Source organism: Triticum dicoccoides, chromosome 2B (assembly GCF_002162155.2).
Source record: "Triticum dicoccoides isolate Atlit2015 ecotype Zavitan chromosome 2B, WEW_v2.0, whole genome shotgun sequence".
Taxonomy (NCBI): domain Eukaryota; kingdom Viridiplantae; phylum Streptophyta; class Magnoliopsida; order Poales; family Poaceae; genus Triticum; species Triticum dicoccoides.
Window position 1 is genome coordinate 66,247,103 of NC_041383.1, and position 23,915 is coordinate 66,271,017.

Genomic DNA, 23,915 nt, shown 5'->3' on the forward strand with positions numbered 1-23,915 from the left:
TCAGAGGTTCGGCAACATATACACTCGATCTGTTGTAGTGGGTACTGATGTTGATGAGGAATCTGTTGAGATTATCCATGCAGAATTTGAATGTCCTGACTCAGAATTCTATGACTTTACAGAAATAAGATTGCTTTGCAAGTTCAAACCTGGGCAGATCTGGGCTCTCTATGGGTGATATATATTACTTCCCCAATTATTATGCCATCATAAAGAAAGTTGATCTCAAGAATAATAAAGTAACATCGAGATGGCTTGAGGTATGTCCTCGGGGAGAGGAGGAGAAAAGATTGGCTAAAGAAGATCAGCATGTTGGGTGTGGAACCTTTAGGGTTCTTGAATAACACAATCAGGATCTCCTACAGAGCTAGGGTTTAGATGTGGGGGGCTGGAGAGAAAAGGGGGAAAATCTGGAAGTTCTGCTCGGGGAGAGAAAACTGCTCATCCATTCCTCAGTACAGAGTATTTACAGGGTTGCCTTTTTTACACATAAGACCTCTAGCTATCCTATTATACAACACAAGGACCACCAACACTCCCCCTCAAGATGGGGCGAAGATGTCAATAAGCCCCATCTTGTTACCAATCCTCATAAATGATATGACTCATATTCCTTTTGTCAATACATCTGCCAGCTGATCTACAGACTTAACATAACTAATTTGGAATAACCCTTCGTCTAATTTCTCTCGAATGAAGTGCCTATTGATCTCTATATGTTTAGTTCTATCATGATAAATTGGGTTATTCATTATGTTAATTGTGGTCTGATTATCAGAATAGACTTGATTAGGTGCACCAGCACACAACTGCAACTTAGTTAGCAAGGTTTTCAGCCACATCAGTTCACACAACCCTGAAGCCATTGATCTAAACCCCGCTTCTGCTGTGGAGCGAGCCACCACACTCTGCTTCTTACTTCTCCAACTAACCAGATTTCCAACTACAAACATGCAATAGCCGGAGGTTAAACGTCTATCATCTAAGCATCCAGCCCAATCTGCATCGGTGTACCCCTCTATTCTCAGATGCCCATGATTATACAACAAGATTCCTTTCCCAGGACAACTCTTCAAGTATCTTAGAATTCTGTTCACGGCATCTAAGTGGCTAGTTCTAGGATCATGCATGTATGTGCTTACAATACTAACAACATATGCAATATCAGGTCTTGTATGAGACAGATAGATTAATCGCCCAACTAGCCTTTGATATTGATGCCTATCAACAGGATCACCACTATCTGCCAAGATCCGATGATTTTGTTCTATTGGAGTGGTTGCGGGTTTACATCCTAACATCCCTGTCGCCTCAAGTAAATCAAGCACATATTTTCTTTATGAGAGGTAAATACCTTTTGGGCCATATGCAACTTCAATTCCCAAGAAGTAGTGGAGATATCCCATGTCCTTGATTTCAAACGAATTTGCTAACATCTTCTTCAAGTGAGATATCTCCATCTCATTGTTACATGTAATCACAATGTCATCCACATAAACAAGAAGTATAGTAATCTAACCACACAGACATTTAAGGAACATGGTATGATCTGCATTGCTTTGTTGATACTCCATAGAATAGATTTCCGTTCGAAACCTTCCAAACCAAGCCCTAGGTGATTGTTTTAGTCCATAGAGAGACTTTCTTAACCGACATACTTTACCCGCTGTTTCCCGACTGCTAAACCCAGGAGAAATTTCCATATAAACCTCCTCTTGCAGATCTCCATGGAGAAAAGCATTCTTAACATCCATCTGGAAAAATTTCCAGTGTTGACTTACAACTATCGAGATTAAAGTTTTGACATTACTCAATTTGGCCACCGGTGCAAATGTTTCATCATAATCTACCCCATAGGTTTGACTATAACCTTTTGCCACTAGCCTAGCCTTATATCTTTCCACCTTGCCATCTGGAGTTTGTTTAACTATAAATACCCATTTACAACCCACAACTTTCTTATCTGTAGGGAGAGAAGTAAGTATCCATGTTTGGTTCTTATCAAGAGGTGCCATTTCCTCCAACAATGCTGCCTCCGTTCTGGATATTGCTTTGCTTCCCTCCAATCACGTGGTATAGGCACAGCCAAATGCAAGGAACTTATAAATGACTTATATAAAGGCCCAATAGAAGAGTATGAAACTTAATTTGAAACATCATATGGGGATAACTTAGAGGGTAATTTTCCGGCAATAGTGTGAGGCTGCTTTCTATGGGCAATAGGAACGTTCAAGTCATCATAATGAAGAGAAAGTATACCATCACTTGTGGAGGCTGGTGATGCAGTATTGGATGAAGTTGATGGTCGTGAGCTTGAATCATGCATGTCGGATTGGACTTGAACTTCTGAATCATCCTCCATCAAAATTATTTCCTCCCCCTGCACCTGTTCTTCTTTAGTTTGATGCCTTCGTGTATACACCTGTAGATTTTGTTCTTCATTCGGTCTTGACCACCGTATATCCATAGTTGATGTATCATGTTGCTCCCCTTGCATCTTCCCTGGTTCTCTTATAAGATCCACATCGCTATCATCAATCTTGTCTTCCTATGGTATTACCCCAACCATGATTTTCTCTGATGGTGTAGAGTTGCTTTCTTGTTCTTTTCCTCCCCCTGTCTCGATGTCCAGATCTGAAACATCACTAGGAAATAGATCAGGAAAGACATCAGTTAAATCTTCGGGTTCTCCATAAAATGGAACTTGTTCCCTAAAGATTACATCCATGCTCACAAACATTCGTTTTTCCGATGGGCACCAACACTTGTAACCTTTCTACTTCCCAGAATACCCCATAAACACCCACTTCAAAGCCCTTGGATCTAACTTCCCAACCGATGACCGGTAATCTTTCACAAAACACACACACCCAAACACCTTTGGGGGGACAACATAAGTAGTCTTGTCAGTTAAACATTATATTGGTGTCTTGTAACCAAGCACTCTGGATGGCATTCTATTTATCAAGTAGGCTGTTGTCATCAATGCCTCACTCCACAAGAACTTAGGAACATTCATAGCCATCATCATAGAGCGAGTGACTTCTAACAAATTTCTATTCTTTCTCTCAGCTAAGCCATTCTTATCAGAGGTACCTGGATAGGTAGTCTGGTGCATTATCCCAAAACTTGACAAATAACCATCAAACTCCTTATTTACATACTCTGTACCATTATCGGTCCGAAGTACCTTAACACATGCATTATGCTGGGTCATGATCATATTATGGAAATCTCTAAAGCATTCAAATACACCATTCTTGTTCCTCAACACATAGACCCAAGTGGTCCTAGTACAACAGTTAATAAAGGTAACAAAACAGTGATATCCATTAATAGACACTACTCCACTAGGACCCCATACATCAGAGTGAACTGTCTGAAGTGTCACATCACTTCTATGATTAGATAGAATATAAGTGCTTCGAGTTTTCCTTCCATATTGGCAAGCATCACATACCAGGTCCTGCTTTCTAACTTTAGTAAAGAGTTTAGGATAAAGCTGGCCCAAAATAGGAAAAGATACATGCCCAAGTCTTTGATGTTGTAGTAGAAATTCTTCGACTGGTGAAGAAGATAGAGCAGCAGCTACAATAGGTGATGTATGATTGTCCAAATAATACAATCCATCATGCATGCTCCCTCTCCCAAGTCTTGTTCCAGTTCCAAGTTCCTGGATTAAACACCATGATGGGAAAAATGGCAACATAGTTCAACTCCTTTGTAATGCAACTTATACGCAAAAGATTAATTAGAAATGAAAAAACATGTAACACATAAGAGAGAGGCATATTGGAGTTGCAGATGACCGTCCCTGAAACCATAATAGTTTGCATGGAACCATCAGCCAACTTTACGCTTTGGGTTCTTAATTCAGGGATATAATTAGTAAATTCCTTATGTGAACCAGCCATATGTCTAGATGCACCAGAATCTATCAACCATGGTGCATCAGCAAAATAAGGATGATTACCATTAGAAATATTACAACTAAAATTTGCAGAAGTGGCAGAGGCTGAGGCTCCCGGCACTTCGGTGGTTTGCTTATCACTTAAACTTAACCCTTTGAATTGCTGCCACTTCTCCCAATCATCCGCGCTCATTTCAACACTCACATTTTGTGAGTGCACCTCTGCCATAGCGGAGGCATTGGCCCTGCCTGCTGGTCACATACCACGTGCACGACCAGTACCACGTCCATCAAGCCCCCACCCGCGACCTCTTCCACGCAAGTCCTGACCTCTTCCGCGTCCTCCCCCAGATAATCCAAGGCAAGATGCTCTTACATGTCCTGGCTGGCCACACTTAAAGCACTTCCGATCAGAAGAGTTCAACCCAGACCGCTGATAATTTGCATTTTCTATGACAAGAAGTGTTTTAGCCTCTATGCTATGCCCTGTATAGATGGTCCTTCAACCTCCAATTTCAAATGCGCCTCCTCACTCATGATCGCAGAGATTGCTTGCTCCAAAGTAGGCAGCTTGCCACTGCCATAAAGTGTGGCCCTCCTATTCTCAAACTTAGGATTAAGTCCATTAAGAAATTCCCTAACACGCCTCCTTTCTGTCCATTTATTGAATTTTACAATGCATTTGCCACAATCCATCTCAATTGGATCGTAATAGTCCAAATCGCTCCAAAGCCGTTTAAGCTCAGAAACATAGTCGACCACTGTTTTCTCGCCTTGGCTCAGGTCTTGTAACTCCTTTTGAATCTTGCAAGCAAGCATTTCATTTCCTACTCCTAAGAATGTCCCTTTCAATAACCTCCAGATTTCAGATGCTTCTTTAATCCTTTCAACTTGCTTGGCAATTTGAGGTGATATTGAGCTCAGTAGCCAGGCCCTCACTGATGCATTCATCATCTTCCACTTCTGACCTTCTTTAGAACTCTCCTCCAGAGGCTTCTCCACTATGCCTAGAATGTAACCTTCAAGCCTCCTAGAAACAAAAATTGTCTTTGCATGCTCTGCCCAGCTCGCATAGTTCTCAGGTCCTTCTAATTTTACAAGGGGAATTTGCAACGGATATACTTCCTCTTTGGTCTCCCCTTCTGATCTTGAGGTCCCTTCCTTGCTAATCGCATCAAACAACACCTGATACTTCTCATCCATTGCCTGCAAGACAGCAGCCAGCTCTCCTGTAGTGACAGCTGCTGGAGCATTATTGTTGCTTGCCATACCTTTAATTCCTCCACACTCAGCACACAAGCCTTCCCCTGCAATTCACTGTTGCAGCTTCTCAATCTCACACTCTTCTGACTCAGAACACAAACACCTAACCTGTTTAGCTCCAGCAACAAAGGGGAACTGAGTTCCTGGTGACGCTCTCCTTCCTGACCAACGCCGCATGCTATGTCTTGAGCTTGCGTTGGTTTTCCTCGAAGAGGAGAGGGTGATGCAGCAATAGTAGCGTAAGTATTTCCCTCAGTTTTGAGAACCAAGGTATCAATCCAGTAGGAGGCTTCTCAACAAGTCCCACGAACCTACACAAACAAATAAAGAACTCGCAACCAACGCGACAAAGGGGTTGTCAATCCCTTCACGGCCACTTGCGAAAGTGAGATCTGATAGAGATAGTATGATAAGATAAATATATTTTTGGTATTTTATAATATAGATGCAGAAAATAAAGATGCAAATAAAAGTAGATTGAAAGCAAATATGATAAGAGATAGACCCGGGGGCCATAGGTTTCACTAGTGGCTTCTCTCAAGAGCATAACTATTACGGTGGGTGAACAAATTACTATCGAGCAATTGATAGAAAAGCGAATAATTATGACGTTATCTAGGCATGATCATGTATATAGGCATCACGTCCATAACAAGTAGACCGACTCCTGCCTGCATCTACTACTATTACTCCACACATCGACCGCTATCCAGCATGCATCTAGAGTATTAAGTTCATAAGAACAGAGTAACGCATTAAGCAAGATGACATGATGTAGAGGGATAAACTCAAGCGATATGATATAAACCCCATCTTTTTATCCTCGATGGCAACAAAACAATACGTGTCTTGCAACCCTTTCTGTCACTAGGTAAGAACACCGCAAGATTAAACCCAAAGCTAAGCACTTCTCCCATGGCAAGAAAGATCAATCTAGTAGGCCAAACCAAACCAATAATTCGAAGAGACTTGCAAAGATAACTCAATCGTATAAAAGAATTCAGAGAAGATTCAATTATTATCCATAGATAAATTTGATCATAAACCCACAATTCATCGGATCTCGACAAACACACCGCAAAAAGAGATTACATCGAATAGATCTCCACAAGAGAGGGGGAGAACATTGTATTGAGATCCAAAAAGAGAGAAGAAGCCATCTAACTAATAACTATGGACCCTTAGGTCTATGGTAAACTACTCACAACTCATCGGAGGGGCAAGGATGTTGATGTAGAAGCCCTCCGTGGTGGATTCCCCCTCCGGCAGGACGCCGGCGACGGCTCCAAGATGGGATCTCGCGGATACAGAAGGTTACGGTGGTGGAAATTGTGTTTCGGGTGCCTCCTGGATGTTTTCGGGCTACGTAGGCTTATATATGAGGAAGAAGTACGTCGGTGGACGCCCGAGGGGCCCACAAGACAGGGGGCGCGCCCTATAGGGGGGCGCTCTCCTATCTCGTGGAGGCCTCGGCTGCTTCTTGACTTGCACTCCAAGTCCTCTGGATCACGTTTGTTACAAAAATCACGCTCCTGAAGGTTTCATTCCGTTTGGACTCCGTTTGATATTCTTTTTCTTCAAAACACTGAAATAGGCAAAAAAACAGCAATACGGGCTGGGCCTCTGGTTAGTAGGTTAGTCCCAAAAATGATATAAATGTGTAAGATAAAGCCCATAAACATCCAAAATAGGTAATATAATAGCATGGAACAATCAAAAATTATAGATACGTTGGAGACGTATCAAGCATCCCCAAGCTTAATTCCTGCTCGTCCTCGAGTAGGTAAATGATAAAAAAGAAATTTTTGATGTGGAATGCTACCTAGCATAATTCTCGATGTAATTTTTTTTATTGTGGCATGAATGTTCAGACCCAAATGACTGAAGATAAAAGCTTATAAAACATAAAAATAATAATGCTTCAAAGCATACTAACAAATAATCATGTCCTATCAAAATAACATAGCCAAAGAAAGCTTGTCCCTACAAAATCATATAGTTATGCCATGCTTCATTTCCATTACACAAAATACTCCCATCATGTACAACCCCGATGACGAGCCAAGCAATTGGTTCATACTTTTTAACGCGCTTCAGCTTTTTTCAACTCTTACGCAATACATGAGCGCAAGCCATGGACATAGCACTATGGTGGCCTATTATGGTGGTTGTGAGGACAAAAAAATGGGAGAAGATAGTCTCACATCAACTAGGCGTATCAATGGGCTATGGAGATGCCCATCAATAGATATCAATGTGAGTGAGTAGGGATTGCCATGCAACGGATGCACTAGAGCTATAAATATATGAAAGCTCAACAAAAGAAACTAAGTGGGTGTGCATCCAACTTGCTTGCTCATGAAGACCTAGGGCATTTTGAGGAAGCCCGTCATTGGAATATACAAGCCAAGTTCTATAATGAAAAATTCCTACTAGTATATAAAAGTGACAACATATGAGACTCTCTATTATGAAGATCATGGTGCTATTTTTGAAGTACAAGTGTGGAAAAAGAGATAGCAGCAATTGTTCCTTCTCTCTTTTTCTCTCTTTTTATTTTTTCTTTTTCTTTTTCCCCTTTTTTTCTTTTTTTCTTTCTTTCTCTTTTTTTTCTTTTTTTTCTTTCTCTTTTTTTGTGGGCTTCTTTGGCCTCTTTTATTTTAATAAAGTCCGAAGTCCCATCCCGACTTGTGGGGGATAGTCTTCATCATCCTTTCCTCACTGGGACAATGCTCTAATAATGAAGATCATCACACTTTTATGGATTTACAACTCAAGAATTACAACTCAAAGCTATAACAAAATATGACTCTATATGAATGCCTCCGGCGGTGTACCGGGATATGCAATGAATCAAGAGTGACATGTATGAAAATTATGAAGGTGGCCTTGCCACAAATACAATGTCAACTACATGATAATGCAAAGAGCAATATGACAATGATGAAACATGTCATAATAAACGGAACGGTGGAAAGTTGCATGGCAATATATCTCGGAATGGCTATGGAAATAATGGGTAGGTATGGTGGTTGTTTTGAGGAAGGTAAATAATGGGTTTATGCTACCGGCGAAAATTGCGCGGTAAAATAGAGGTTAGCTAAGTGGAAGGATAAGTGTGCGTATATCCATGGACTCACATTAGTCATAAATAACTCATATACTTATTGCAAAAATCTACTTAGCCCTCGAAGCAAAGTACTACTACGCATGCCCCAAGAGGGATAGGTTGGTAGGAAAAAATTCCGTCGCTCGTCCCCGACTGCCACTCATAAGGAAGACAATCAAAAGAGCACCTCATGCAACAAATATGTCACACAACTTTTACCATACGTGCATGCTACGGGACTTGCCAACTTCAACAAAAGTATTTCTCAATTTCATAATTATCCACTAGCATGACCCTAACAGTACTACATTTATATCTCAAAACAATTATCAAGCATCAAATTGATCCTAGCATCCAATTCATTTTCTATGATAGTTTTTATTATACCCAACTTGGATGCTCATCATTCTAGGACCAAATTTGTAACCATAGCAAATACCATACTGTTCTAAAAGACTCTCAAAATAATATAAGTGAAGCATGAGAGACTAGCAATTTGTCCAAAATTAAGACACCACCGTGCTCTAAAAGATATAAGTGAATCACTAGAGCAAAAACTATCAAGCTCAAAAGATATAAGTGAAGCACATAGAGTATTCTAGCAAATTATAATCAAATAGGGTTCTCCAAAAAGGTGTGTACAGCAAGGATGATTGTGGTAAACTAACAAGCAAAGACTAATATAATACACGACGCTCCAAGCAAAACACATATCACGTGGCGATTAAAAATATAGCCCCAAGTAAAGTTACCACTGAAAGAAGACAAAAGAGGGGATGCCTTCCCGGGGCATCCCCAAGCTTAGGCTTTTGGCTATCCTTGAATATCTTGGGGTGCCTTGGGCATACCCAAGCTTAGGCTCTTGCCACCCTTTATTCCATAGTCCATAAAAGCTTTACCCAAAACTTGAAAACTTCACAACACAAAACTCAACAGGAAATCTTATAAGCTCCGTTAGTGAAAGAAAACAAAACCACCACATAAGGTACTGTAATGAACTCATTCTTTATTTATTTTAGTGTTAAACCTACTGTATTCCAAGTTCTCTATGGTTCATACCCTTACATACTAGCCATATATGCATCAAAATAAGCAAACAACACACGAAAAACAGAATCTGTCAAAAACAGAACAGTCTGTAGCAATCTGTAACTAACGCAAACTTCTGGAACTCTAAAACTCCTACCAAAATAGGACGTACTGGAAAATTTGTTTATTGATACGCAGCAAAAAGAATCAATGCAAAAGCTCGTTCCTGTGATTTATTGAATGTTTTCTCGTGAGCGCAAAGTTTCTGTTTTTCAGCAGAATCAAATCAACTATCATCATAGTTTATCCTATAGGTTCTACTTGGCACAAACACTAAATAAAAGCAAGAAAACACATCTAAACAGAAAGTAGAAACAAAATTTAACACTAAACAGGAACAAAAACAAAGAACATAAAAAAAATTGGGTTGCCTCCCAACTAGCGCTATCGTTTAACACCCCTAGTTAGGCATAAAAGCAAAGATAGATCTAACGAGTGCCATCTTTGGCACTTGATTCATAAGTAGCCCGCATGATAGATTCATAAGGTAATTTGACTTTCTTTCTTGGAAAGTGTTCCATGCCTTTCTTTAGTGGAAATTGGAATCTAATATTCCCTTCCTTCATATCAATAATCGCGCCAATCGTTCTAAGGAAAGGTCTACCAAGAATAATAGGGCAAGAAAGATTGCAATCTATATCAAGAACGATAAAATCAACGGGCACAAAATTTCTATTTACAACAATTAGAACATCATTGATCCTTCCCATTGGCTTTTTAATGGTGGAATCCACAAGGTGCAAATTTAACGAGCAATCATCAAGATCATGGAAGCCTAGAATATCACATAAAGTTTTCGGAATCGTGGAAACACTAGCACCCAAATCACACAAAGCAAAACACTCATGATCTTTAATTCTAATATTTATAGTAGGTTCCCACTCATCATTACGTTTTCTAGGTATAGAAACTTCCAAATTAAGTTTTTCATCATAAGATTGCATCAAGGCATCAACAATATGTTTGGTAAAAGCTTTATTTTGACTATAAGCATGTGGAGAATTAACAATGGATTGCAACAAGGAAATACGACCTTTTAAAGAACAATTATCATAATCAAATTCCTTGAAATCCGAGATAGTGGGTTCAATACTATTTAAAGTCATGACCTCTCCAATCCCACTTTTACCAAATTTAGCATCAAGATCTAAAAACTACGAATTCTTGGTACACCTTCTAGGCAAAGTTCATATTGTCAAAATTCATATTGCAAAACATAGATCTAATAGGGGACACATCAATAACTTTAAGATCCTCATCATTATTTTCGTCTAACTTTTCTGGTTTGGCAGCCATCTTATTGACTAAGGTGGCTTGCTTATCAGATATTTGAGCTATAGCCTTCTCAAGCCGGATTATTTGAGAGTTCACGCCATAAAATTCTTTATTCATATCATCAAGCTCCTTATTCATAAGACCCAAAAAATCTCTTTGTTCTTTAAACTCTTTTCTGAAAAACTTTTTATTCTCAAATTGCAAATTCATAAAGTTTCTAATATTTGACTCAATCTCTTCGAACCTCCTAAGAAGGAGGTCGGTACTCTTAGGCAAAGCCATGAGGACAAGCAGGCACACACGCAAACAGAAAACGGCAAACGGAAAAGAGAGGAGAAGATTGGGAAAGAGAGGGCGAATAAAACGGCAAGGGTGAAGTGGGGGAGAGGAAAACGATAGGAAAATGGAAAATAATGTAAATGCGAGGGAGATGAGTTTGTGATGGGTACTTGCTATGTCTTGACTTGAGCGAAGACCTCCCCGGCAACGGCGCCAGAAATCCTTCTTGCTACGTCTTGAGCTTGCGTTGGTTTTCCTCGAAGAGGAGAGGGTGATGCAGCAATAGTAGCATAAGTATTTCCCTCAGCTTTTGAGGACCAAGGTATCAATCCAGTAGGAGGCTTCTCAACAAGTCCCACGAACCTACACAAACAAACAAAGAACTCGCAACCAACGCGACAAAGGGGTTGTCAATCCCTTCACGGCCACTTGCGAAAGTGAGATCTGATAGAGATAGTATGATAAGATAAATATATTTTTGGTATTTTATAATATAGATGCTTAAAGATGCAAATAAAAGTAGATTGAAAGCAAATATGATAAGAGATAGACCCGGGGGCCATAGGTTTCACTAGTGGCTTCTCTCAAGAGCATAAGTATTACGGTGGGTGAACAAATTACTGTCGAGCAATTGATAGAAAAGCGAATAATTATGATGTTATCTAGGCATGATCATGTATATAGGCATCACGTCCATAACAAGTAGATTGACTCCTGCCTGCATCTACTACTATAACTCCACACATCGACCGCTATCCAGCATGCATCTAGAGTATTAAGTTCATAAGAACCGAGTAACACATTAAGCAAGATGACATGATGTAGAGGGATGAACTCAAGCAATATGATATAAACCCCATCTTTTTATCCTCGATGGAAACAATACAATACGTGTCTTGCAACCCTTTCTGTCACTGGGTAAGAACACCGCAAGATTGAACCCAAAGCTAAGCACTTCTCCCATGGCAAGAAAGATCAATCTAGTAGGCCAAACCAAACCGATAATTCGAAGAGACTTGCAAAGATAACTCAATAATATAAAAGAATTCAGAGAAGATTCAATTATTATCCATAGATAAATCTGATCATAAACCCACAATTCATCAGATCTCGACAAACACACCGCAAAAGAGATTACATCGAATAGATATCCACAAGAGAGGGGGAGAACATTGTATTGATATCCAAAAAGAGGGAAGAAGCCATCTAGCTAACAACTATGGACCCGTAGGTCTGTGGTAAACTACTCACAACTCATCGGAGGGGCAAGGATGTTGATGTAGAGGCCCTCCGTGGTGGATTCCCCCTCCGGAAGGACGTTGGCGACAGCTCCAAGATGGGATCTCGCGGATACAGAAGGTTAAGGTGGTGGAAATTGTGTTTCGGGTGCCTCCTGGATGTTTTCGGGGTACGTAGGCTTATATAGGAGGAAGAAGTATGTCGGTGGACGCCCGAGGGGCACACGAGACAGGGGCGCGCCCTATATGGGGGGTGCCCTCCTATCTTGTGGAGGCCTCGGCTGCTTCTTGACTTGCACTCCAAGTCCTCTGGATCATGTTCGTTCCAAAAATCATGCTCCCGAAGGTTTCATTCTGTTTGGACTCTGTTTGATATTCCTTTTCTTTGAAACACTGAAATAGGCAAAAAAAACAGCAATACGGGCTGGGCCTCCGGTTAGTAGGTTAGTCCCAAAAATGATATAAATGTATAAAATAAAGCCCATAAACATCCAATACAGGTAATATAATAGCATGGAACAATCAAAAATTATAGATACGTTGGAGACGTATCACCGCACACTCTCGTTGTGCCTAGCCACCTCCTTGAGCTCGATTTGCTCTACCAGTGCTGCCTCCGACCAAATCTAAGTTCGGAATGCTGCACCCCCTCCCGATGTTGCCAGATCACCTCCAGCTGAGGCTTGGACTATCCACCCCGATCTGCTCCGATACCATCTTGAATAACACAATCAGGATCTCCTCCAGAGCTAGGGTTCAGATGTGGGGGTGGAGAGAAAAGGGGAAAGCTCTGGAAGTTCTGTTCGGGGAGAGAAACTGCTCATCCATTCCTCGGTACAGAGTATTTACAGGGTTGCCTTTTTTACACATAAGACCTCTAGCTATCCTATTATACAACACAAGGAGCACCAACAAGGGTTTCCACTGGCAATGTTGGTATTGTTACTTACACTGGTACTGAATCTTTTTCTCATCATGTACCTTGTATACCAACTGGTAGAAGAAATGAATATGAAATAGTCCCTCGCCTTCGGGATGTATGGGATGTTTACAAGGACTGAGGGTTGGCTGGACTGCACAAGATTTTAAGAATTGTGACTATGAATATGTGGAGATATTTGACTATAGCGATTCGTCCATACAAGTTCAGTTGTTAAGGAAGGTGGATGGTTACAGGGCAGTATTTACAAGGGAGGGAGCTGTGGAAACCATACATAAGGATGTGTTCCTAAAGTTCTCTCACCAGATTCCTTGCTTCCATCTAACAAACAAGGAAGGAGGCAAGCTTCGAGGTTGTCTAGAGCTTGATCCTTACTCATTGCAGGAGGGGTCTCTCGTCCGTCGTCACTGATTCAAGGTGAGAGATAAGCTTGTTTGTGGCAAATCTTTTGGAAGCCTCTTTTTGTGATGGAACTACAAAGCGGAAGGTTCTGTGGAAGTTTATCACTCTGTGTTTCAAGCTGCCCGGAATTCTCCATGTTCCAGTGATATTATTATGTGCTTGTTTAGTCTTCCTATAGCCGGTGCCTCTAAGATCTAGTTAGCGATATGGCATTTGTTGCAGTTTCTGTTTTTTACTTTTGATCTGTTTATTAAACTGCCACTCTTCCTTTGCTCGCAGTTTAACAAAAACCTGAAGTAGTATGATTTTACTATGAAGGCCAATGTGATGGGTTCTCGATGGGAACTCCGAAAATCTCTGTCAATTGAGTTCCAGCTAGAGCTTTCTGCTCAATTTACATTTTATAGTAGTGCTCATCACCATTTTGTGTGGCTCATTGTACATGATGGAATATCACCCTGCACCCAATCAAACCATGTGTTTTTTTCATTTTTCCAAGTTCTTCAAAGAAGTTTGGGCGGAAGTGTTCATGAAATTTAGTAACTCAGTAGAATCTAGGCAACGATGGTACTCCGGAGTACGATAAGCCTGGTGCGGAAAAAATATTATGTGTCAGTTCATGCATGGAGTATTTTTCACTCTTTTGTTTTGCCTAGCAAAGAAGGTGTATGCTATTGTGGAGCAGCTAAGTGAAGTAATAAGCCTGCAAATGTTGAATTCCCAGGAGTGTGCTTGCTTGTGCACACCACCTGCTTGTTGTTTTGGTAATAAAAACTTCTTTTAAATCTCTAGTTTCCTCACTTCATGTGGTATGATGGTGTTTACTGTTTGTTTACGGAGTCCAAAACTCCTTGCGAAAGAGCCAGGTCAATCTGTGTCCTCACAGACTTGACGAGAATTCAGGTACTCAAGCATGTTTAGTAGCCTGACAAAGTAACAAACTACAACATGAATAAGGTGTTTCGGTTTCAGCATCTCTTTTCGCTTCGCTGTGATATCTGGATCTGGAGAACTTGCATGAATCTGTGAGAAGTTCCAGCGTGCTATCATCATTTTTTTAATGCTTTGTATAATTCTATCGTAAGGCCTTTTTGCTTTACTCATGGCCACAGTTCTTCCTGGTATATGCAGGCCCGGAATTAAGAACTTTAAACACATAAGGCAGCACAAGTAAAAAACACTATCAAGGCAGCACAACAAAACACACTAAATTCTCCATTTGTATGCGAAATGCATAGTCTAAAAAATAAATTCATGATCATTATGTCAAAGCCACTGCATTTTCCAATGACGCAGAATGCATGATCTAAAAATATTGCAGGATCGTCTACGAAGCACACCAGAAATAATATCTCAGAGATGAATGTCAAAAGAGCGACACTGCAACGACCTAGAAAATTGTTCACCATTGGGCACAACACTCTCAGCAGTTCTGAATCCAGAACGGAGCAAGTTCAGCTACCAGAAGAAACAAAGAGAATCTTTGAACATATATCTATCTATCTATATAGGCAAAAGTAAGCGTCCAGTTCTGCTGTCGTCGAGGCGGTGAAACTTGTGGACAGGTGAACTTTCATGACTCCCGCCCCAATCTTTCTCTACTCCGCGTCGACATCCGGGTGTCGCAGCTCATTGTACGCTGAATTAGCAGAAATTATGAACCAATTAGGCAGCATACCAACAATCAATAACAATATCAATAAGGAAACAAACTGAAACAATATAGTGTGCAAGGAACTAGAGATTTTATGCACTATTGTAAGATACTACCTAAATTTTATTCACAGGTTAGAAACTAATTAAGTATCTTCTCTTCAAAGGTAAAATGAGATGACTGAACTTGATTTGGCTTTTCAGCTACCATAATCTATACTAGCGGCAAACATTGTGAAATCGATGAACTGAATTATCGGAATCAAGGGCATAAATGTGCAACTAGCTTTGCTAAATCCACATGGCACCTATTACTTCCATCCAACTACTTTTACCCTTTTCCAAGTCATAACAAAACAAATCATAATATCCTTTTTCCAAGGACGATCAGGTTAGAAAATAAAAAGAATAACAAGACCAAGATTGCAGCTCATGTACAAAACCTGAATAAAGCTCATGTGCAGAAACAAGATTTATTTAGTATTGTTGGAACCTGAGTTTTGTTCACAGGTTATTCAATGCGAGTAAAATGGGCTAAATCAAACGAATCAACTGAGTTGGTGTTTCAAGTTCGATAATGATTTATTCCCCCACTAACATATCATATTTTACTTACCAACAAGATTACAGCAGTTGCAGACAATTCCCAACACCTAGCAGTTTCAGACTTCAACATATTCAGTTAACTATTTTTCAGACTACAACAATTTCAGTGAACTGTTTTAACACCTAACAGTTTGAGACTTCAACAGATTCAGTTAACTATTTTTCACACTAGAGCAATTTCAGTAAGACAAGTAGATTAATATCCCACTAAATTAAACCCCAAAATATCATGGTCATGCAGCAAATAGCATCTATCTGCACCAAAATGTGAATAAAATTCAACCAATGACCATCAGTTTTCAGTTCTTGTCACCATTAGGAGATACAGTACTTAGGAAGTTGGGGCATGGAGAGAGGCTCTCACCAGGGGTGTCGGCCAGGAAGACGACAATCTCGAGGGTCTCGCCATAGCTGTCGTCGGGCAGGTCGACGACTAGCGGGGTCAGCCTCCCGTGGCGGCCCGCTCAGACGCACATGGCGATGTTCGGGTAGTCCCGTCGATGTGGGCCGCCAGGTAGCCTCTCAGGCTGAACGCGGACCTCCCCCTGAACCAGAACCGCTGCCAGCCGTTGGCCTCGGGGTCCTCGGGGTAGTGGCCGTTGTCGAGCGCCCGCACGAACCGGATCAGCCGTCTCGGCTCCAGGTGGATGACCCCGTGGAGGTATTGGTATGGGGGATTCTGCAGTTAAAACGCAAAGCCAAATCATGGTTATGTTCAGGAGATCAAGAACTGCTGGAGAATTCACTCAATCGCCGAAAGCAATTCAAGAATAGGTATCAAGAAGACGGTCGGTCATGGCGAACTCACCGGAGGCGGGCCAGGAAGGGCAGGCATGTCCTCTCTTACGGGGATGGGCTCGACGACCCAGTACATCATGGAGCTGACACTATCGTCGACGCTCACTCCGGCGTTCCAGCGGAGGTACCTGCCGTTGGCGCGGAGGTAGCGGCTGATGGTAATATAGCTTACCCAAGGTCACTGTCCTAGAAGCTCAAAAGACAATAGGGAGTACTCAATAAAGATGTCGAGTGCAATCCACTCGACCAAGTCATATCACTCGGGTACTCCTCCTTCTTGAGAGTTGAGACCAATCGACCGTATAAGAAACCCCTCGACCTATGAAGACGAGGAGTCACACGGAACAGCAACGGTCAAGCATTCACTCTGTAGTCTTCAAGGGCATTAATAACACTTTATAGCTGGTGTTTCCAATAACGTCCCCTCTTTATGTACATTGAACTCCTTGTAATGGGGGATGGCTGGGTCCTGGCGCACTCCATATAAGCCACCCTCCTCCTTTGGCACAAGGGTCGCACCGCGTGTAACACACACATGCATATACTGAAATCCAGTCGACCGCCTCCGGGCATCAAGACGTAGGGCTTTTACCTCCTCCGAGAGGGGCCTGAACTCGTAAACACTTGCGTACAACCTCACCGTAGCTATGGCCTTGCCTCCTCATTCGTACCCCCTACCCTTAATGTCAGTCTTAGTGCCACGACAGTTGGCGCCCACCATGGGGCAAAGCGTCTTAGCGACTTCCGGCGAGGTTCCATCTTCTTCAGTCTTCATCAACATGGTTTCCGGCGGCAGTTTGATCATGGGCCATGATTTCTGACTCGGGCGCTCACTTTTGTCGTCGATAATTCGGCCTGGCTCTAGGAGGCCCCTCTCGACGTCGAGGCGCTGCCGATCCGGGGTTGGTTGCACTTCCGCGCGAGTGCCCGCGGCGTCCTCCTACGGCAGTCGTCGACTCCATACCAGTCAACGCCCGTGTCGACCTCTCGCTCCGCTGGACGCCGCCGCAAGCGGTCGGGCCGTTCACGGCTCCAGTGGTGGGTTAAACACGCGGTGGCTCGGCAGACGTTCACCCCCCAGGTCACGGCAATCGAGCCTGACGTATTTCACTGCAGTCCAGTCGACCCGTCGACTGACTTCGCAGACACACTTTCCGAGAGCAGGAGTTGTGACCCCGCGGCAGAAGTCCTCATGGTCGACTCTCACCGTGGCCCGCCCGGTTTCCGCCGCAATGGCGAGAACAGGGACGGCGACGGTACGTGGCTTGGCCATGAGGATTACCATCCCCAACCTCTCAGCTCGCAGTAGAGGGAGGAGCTGCATCGCCGCAACGAGGAGGCTCTCCATACCCCCATCATAGGGGAAACCGCTAAAGCTCGGGCTTTGGAGGATGTGCGTCTGGCCACGCTGGCCGAGCGCACTCGTTTGGAGAATCTCCAACATTCTCTTGACGAGCGAGCCCGTCGATTGATCCCCGGATCCAGTCGGCATACACAGCAGTTGTTTCCACCGGAAACTCAGGTATTCCGCACGCCGATTCAGAACCTCGCAGCTGCTGCACGTATTGCGAAGTCCATTCAGCCGCCTCGATTGGAGGCGGGAAGGGGCTTGGAACATATCAGAGTGCTGCTCCGAGCGGCTGGAGATCAGAACTCCATCGTGTCCCAATCGCGGAACGGAATTCATAGTCGATCAGTAAGGACAGATGTCGTTCAGTTAGCACACAGTCCTAGGTCACCGTTGAGGCAAAGAGATTGTGAGCATCGTTAGGATCGGCATTTGGGGAGAGTTCATGGAGATGATGATCGAGAGTTCACCCGCGACAACTACCGTCGAGTGCCTTCGCCCCTTCCGTGGGGCGGGTGGTACGCGCCCCGGCGGTATGACGATAGGCGTCCATACGGTAATGATCGCAGAGTTCCAGTCGACCCAAGGGAGCCTGGGTTCGATGCAAGGTCAGTCATTGTTCAGGTCTTGGTCGACCGAAACAGAGCATACAGAGAAGGGCTAGACAGAGACAGGCCCAGCGGGGAGCAGGGTCCACATGTCTAGCCCCGAGTGTTTCGAAAGAGCCATCAGGGCCGCCGAGATCCCCCACAACTTCAGATTGGCGACTGGTGTCAGCAAGTTCACGGGAGAGTCGAAGCCCGACACTTGGCTTGAAGATTACCGTGTGGCTGTACACATCGGCGGTGGCAACGATGAGGTGGCCATGAAGCACCTCCCTCTGATGCTTGAAGGTTCTGCCAGAGCTTGGATCAATCAATTGGCCCCTGGGAGCATTTTGAGTTGGGATGAGTTAGCCCGAGTGTTCACCAGAACATTCGAGGGCACTTGTAAGAGACCTGCCGGTCTACCAGAATTGCAACATTGTGTGCAAAGTCGAATGAAACCTTGAGAGACTATATCCAGAGATGGATCACTCTCCACCATACAGTGGAGAATGTGTCAGATCACCAAGCAGTCTGTGCCTTCGAGGAGGGCGTTCGCTACAGAGAGCTCAATCTGAAGTTCGGTCGGACAGGAGATTGCCACCAAGTATGCTAACGACGAAGAAGAAGACCGACTCTGGAGTGGTAAGCACAAAATAGTCGCCCAAGACACCGGTGGAGGAAATTCCAGTTGGAAGCAGAAGCGAAAGGCTGAGGCAATGGGACCTGTCGAGGCAGCAGTGTTGAATCAAGGAAAGTTCAAACGGAAGCCCAAAGGGCCCTGGAATCCCAAGAAGGTGAAGGACCAAGATGGGAATGATGTGACGGATTTGCCGTGCCATATTCACACTAAGAAAGATGAAGAAGGGAATCTGATCCTTCCCAGGCATACCACTCGACAGTGTCGAGTCCTGATCGAGAGCTTCCAGAAGAAGGGTCAGCCCAGCGAGAAGGATAAAGATTCTGAGAAGGAGGAAGACAAGGAGGAAGAGGACGAAGGATATCCCCATGTTAATGCCACCCTAGTGATTTTTGCTAATGTCGAGAGCAAAAGTCGACTGAAAGTCATTAACAGAGAGGTGAACATGGTTGCACCGGCAACGCCGTAATTTCTGAAGTGGTCAAAACCCCCAATCACATTCGACCAGTCGGACCACCCGCCGCGAGTAGCTACCCCTGGGCGGCAGGTGTTGGTGGTCGACCCAGTTGTTGGGGGCACTCGATTGACCAAAGTTGTGATGGATGGTGGCAGTGGCCTCAATATTCTGTACGCCGAAGCTCTCAAGGGGATGGGCATTCCGATGTCCAAACTTAGCGAGAGCAACATGAGGTTCCACGGAATCATCCCAGGAAAGAAAGCCGATTCACTCGGCCAGATTGCTCTTGATGTGGTTTTCGGCGATGAGAAGAATTACCGTAAAGAGAAGTTGACATTCTGGACAGACCTGCCTATGCCGGCTTCATGGCTCGACCATGTTATGTGTACCTCAAAATGAAGAAGCCTGGCCCCAAAGGCATAATAACAGTCTCCGATAACCGGAAGAAAGTAGAAGATTGTCTTCAAGATGGTGCAAAAATAGCAGATGAGCAGATGGCGGCTATGGAGTTCCAAGAGTATAAGAAGGCGGCAGATCTGAGTGATTTGCTGCGTGCCAAGAGGCCTGCCTCAGAGTCCACATTCCAGAGACCAAGCCAGTTCACATCCACCCGAACGACCCCAATGCTGCTTCGACCCATATCTCAACGATGCTCGATAGCAAATAGGAAGCGGCGCTCATCCAGTTCCTCCGTGAGAACTGGGACATCTTCGCATGGAAGCCATCTGACATGCCGGGTTACCCAGGGAACTGGCTGAGCACCATTTGCGAGTCGATTCAAAACCAAAACCGGTCAAAGAGCATCCCCGACGGTCCGCCACGGAGAAGAGGAAGGCGATTGGCAAGGAAGTGGCTCGACTTCTGGCCGCTGAGTTCATCCACGAGATATACCACTCCGAGTGGCTCGCCAATGTCGTCGTGGTTCCCAAAAATGACAAATCACTTCGAATGTGTATTGACTTCAAGCACATCAATCGGGCCTGCCCGAAAGTCATTTTCCTCTGCCCCGCACCGACCAGATAGTCGACTCAACCGCGGGGTGTGAGCGACTGTCCTTCTTGGACGCCTATTCCGGGTACCATCAAATCCGACTGTTCGGACCCAATGAGATCAAGACTGCTTTCATCACCCCGTTCGGGTGCTTTTGTTATGTCACCATGCCCTTCGGCCTCAAGAATGCTGGTGCCACGTTCATGCGCATGATCCAGAAGTGCCTGCTCACTCAGATCAGTCGGAATGTGGAAGCATATATCGACGACATAGTGGTTAAGTCACGCAAAGGTTCCAACCTGCTGACTGACCTCGCTGAAACCTTTGCCAACCTAAGGAGATATGATATCAAGCTCAACCCATCAAAATGCACATTCAGAGTCCCAGGTGGAAAATTACTCGGTTTTCTTGTTTCCGAACGAGGAATCGACACAAATCCAGAGAAGATTGGCACAATCCTCCAAATGAAGCGCCCAGTGCAAGTGCATGATGTTCAGAAGCTTACTGGTTGTTTGGTTGCGTTCAGTCGATTCATCTCATGGCTCGGTGAAAAGGCATTGCCTCTTTACCGACTGATGAAGAAGTCTGACAAGTTCGAGTGGAATGACAAAGCCGAAGCAGCATTTCAAGAGCTCAAATCCCTGCTTTCCACCTGACATGTGCTTGCCGCTTCAGTCAGCAAAGAGCCTCTTTTGCTTTGCATCGCGGCCACAGGACAAGTTGTCAGCACATTGCTCACTGTCGAGCAGGAAGAGGAAGGCAAAGCCTTCAAAGTTCAGCGCCCAGTCTATTACATTTTAGAAGTTTTGACCCCATCCAACCAGAGATACCCTCACTATCAGAAGCTTGTTTATGGGATTTACTTCACCATAAAAAAGGTTGCACATTACTTCTCTGATCATTCAGTTTCAGTCGTCGGCGACGCTCCATTATCAGAGATTCTGAATAACAGAGATGCGAGTGGTAGAGTGGCAAAGTGGGCAATTGAACTTCTTCCATTGGATTTCAAGTTTGAGGGAAAGAAGGCCATCAAGTCTCAAGCAATTGCAGATTTCCTCGCGGAGTGGACAGAACAACAGCGGCCGACTCAAATCCAGTCGGAACATTGGACCATGTTCTTTGATGGGTCTAAGATGTTGAATGGCTCTGGCGCAGGAGTGGTCTTAGTATCCCCGTGAGGAGACAAGCTCAGTTATGTCCTCTAGATTCACTTTGATTCTTCTAACAATGAAGCTGAGTACGAGGCACTATTATATGGGTTGCGTATGGCCATCTCACTCGGCGTCCGGCGCTTGATGGTCTACAGCGGCTCAGATTTAGTGGTCAATCAGGTGATGAAGGAATGGGATGTCAGGAGCCCTGCTATGACTGATTACTGCAACGCAGTGAGAAAGTTGGAGAAGAAGTTTGAGGGGTTAGAGCTCCACCACATACCTCGACTCAAGAATCAAGTGGCTGCTGATCTGGCGAAGATAGGTTCCACTTGGAAGCCTATCTCCAGTAATGTGTTCTTGGAACATCTCCATACCCCGTCAATACAAGAGGATCCCTTCAAGGAAGAGCCCCGGCAACCGATAAGTTCAACCAACCCGACTAAGATTGAGATTCTAGCTGTGGTCGACTTAATCATGGAAGTCTTAGTGATCACGCCCGACTGGACAGTGTCGTACATTGCATACATTCTCAGGAAGGAGCTCCCAGAAGAAGAGGATGAAACACATCAGATAGTCCGTCGATCCAAAGCCTTTACAGTGATGAAAGGACAGCTCTACAGAGAAAGTGTCACAGGAGTGGCTCAATGCTGCATCACCCCTAAAGAAGGTCGAATGATCTTAAATGATATCCACTCGGGGACCTGTGGTCACCATACGTCCTCTCGGACCATCGTGGACAAAGCATACCAAGCAGGATTTTACTGGCCTCGAGCAAATGAAATGGCAAAGGATATAGTTGACAAGTGTGCAGACTGCCAGTTCTATTCCAACATGTCCCACAAACATGCGTCTGCCTTGAAGACTATTCCACTCATCTGGCCATTTGCAGTCTGGGGATTGGATATGGTTGGCCCCTTCAAGACTGGTGCGAGCGGTCTCACCCATGTGCTCGTAGCAGTCGACAAATTCACCAAGTGGATCGAAGCTAAACCCATCAAGAACCTCAGTGCAAGCACCATTGTCAGTTTCATCAAGGAGTTGATATTCATATATGGAGTTCCTCATAGCTTTATCATAGATAATGGCTCCAACTTTGATTCTGACGAGTTTAAGGCGTTCTGTGCAACCCAAGGCACTCGGGTCAATTATGCATCGGTCGCACATCCTCAGTCGAATGGACAAACAGAAAGGGCAAATGGTTTGATTCTCCAAGGATTAAAACCCCGCCTAATGCGTGACCTCAAGCATGCTGCTGGAGCCTGGGTAACCGAGTTGCCTTCTGTCTTATGGGGGCTGAGAACAATGCTGAATCGGTCAACTGGCCGGACTCCTTTCTTCTTGGTGTACGGTGTAGAGGTTGTACTCCCGAGTGATTTGCTGCATAATGCCCTCCGAGTGGAACTATTCACAGAAACTGAAGTACAGCAAGCACGAGAAGACGTTGTTGATCTCCTGGAAGAAGAGCGCGAGATGGCTTTGATCCGGTCGACCATCTACCAGCAGGATCTGCGTCGACTCCATGCCCGAAACGTCAGAGGACGAGCATTCCAAGAAGGAGACCTTGTTCTCCGAGTGGATCAGAAATGACCTCACAAGCTTGCTCCGACCTAGGAACGCCCCTTCATCATCACCAAGGTGCTTCACAATGGAGCCTACCACATCTACAATGTAGCCAAGAAGATTGACGAGCCACAGGCGTGGAACGTAGAGCTGCTCCATCACTTCTACACATAGAACACTCGACCTGATGAGTTGTAATAAAAGTATTTCAGTTTGCTTTCCAAAGACAAGATTTTTTCAATATCATAATGATCAGTTCCCCGTAAGCATCTGTGTCTAAAATCCCCCAGCGGGTGGCTTAGCTGTGAATCCGATTCGCCTAAGTTAAATATAACCCGAGTGGAGAGGAATCCTCCCACTCGAGGGCTTAGCTGCGACCCCATAATCGCCTAAGTTAAAAACAATCCGAGTGGAGAGCAATCCTCCCACTCGAGGGCTTAGCTGCGACCTCGTAATCGCCTAAGTTAAAAACATTCTGAGTGGAGAGCAATCCTCCCACTCAGGGGCTTAGATGTGACCCTATAATCGCCTAAGTTAAAAACATTCCGAGTAGAGAGCAATCCTCCCACTCGGGGGCTTAGCTGTGACCCTGTAATCGCCTAAGTTAAAAACATTCTGAG

The 23,915-nt window shown here is 44.1% G+C and overlaps 1 pseudogene; it reads right to left on the bottom strand.

Moving 5' to 3' along the window:
- Nucleotides 1-15,103: 15,103 nt before the first annotated feature.
- Nucleotides 15,104-23,915, bottom strand: part of LOC119360483 — a 24,305-nt pseudogene continuing 15,493 nt past the window's right edge.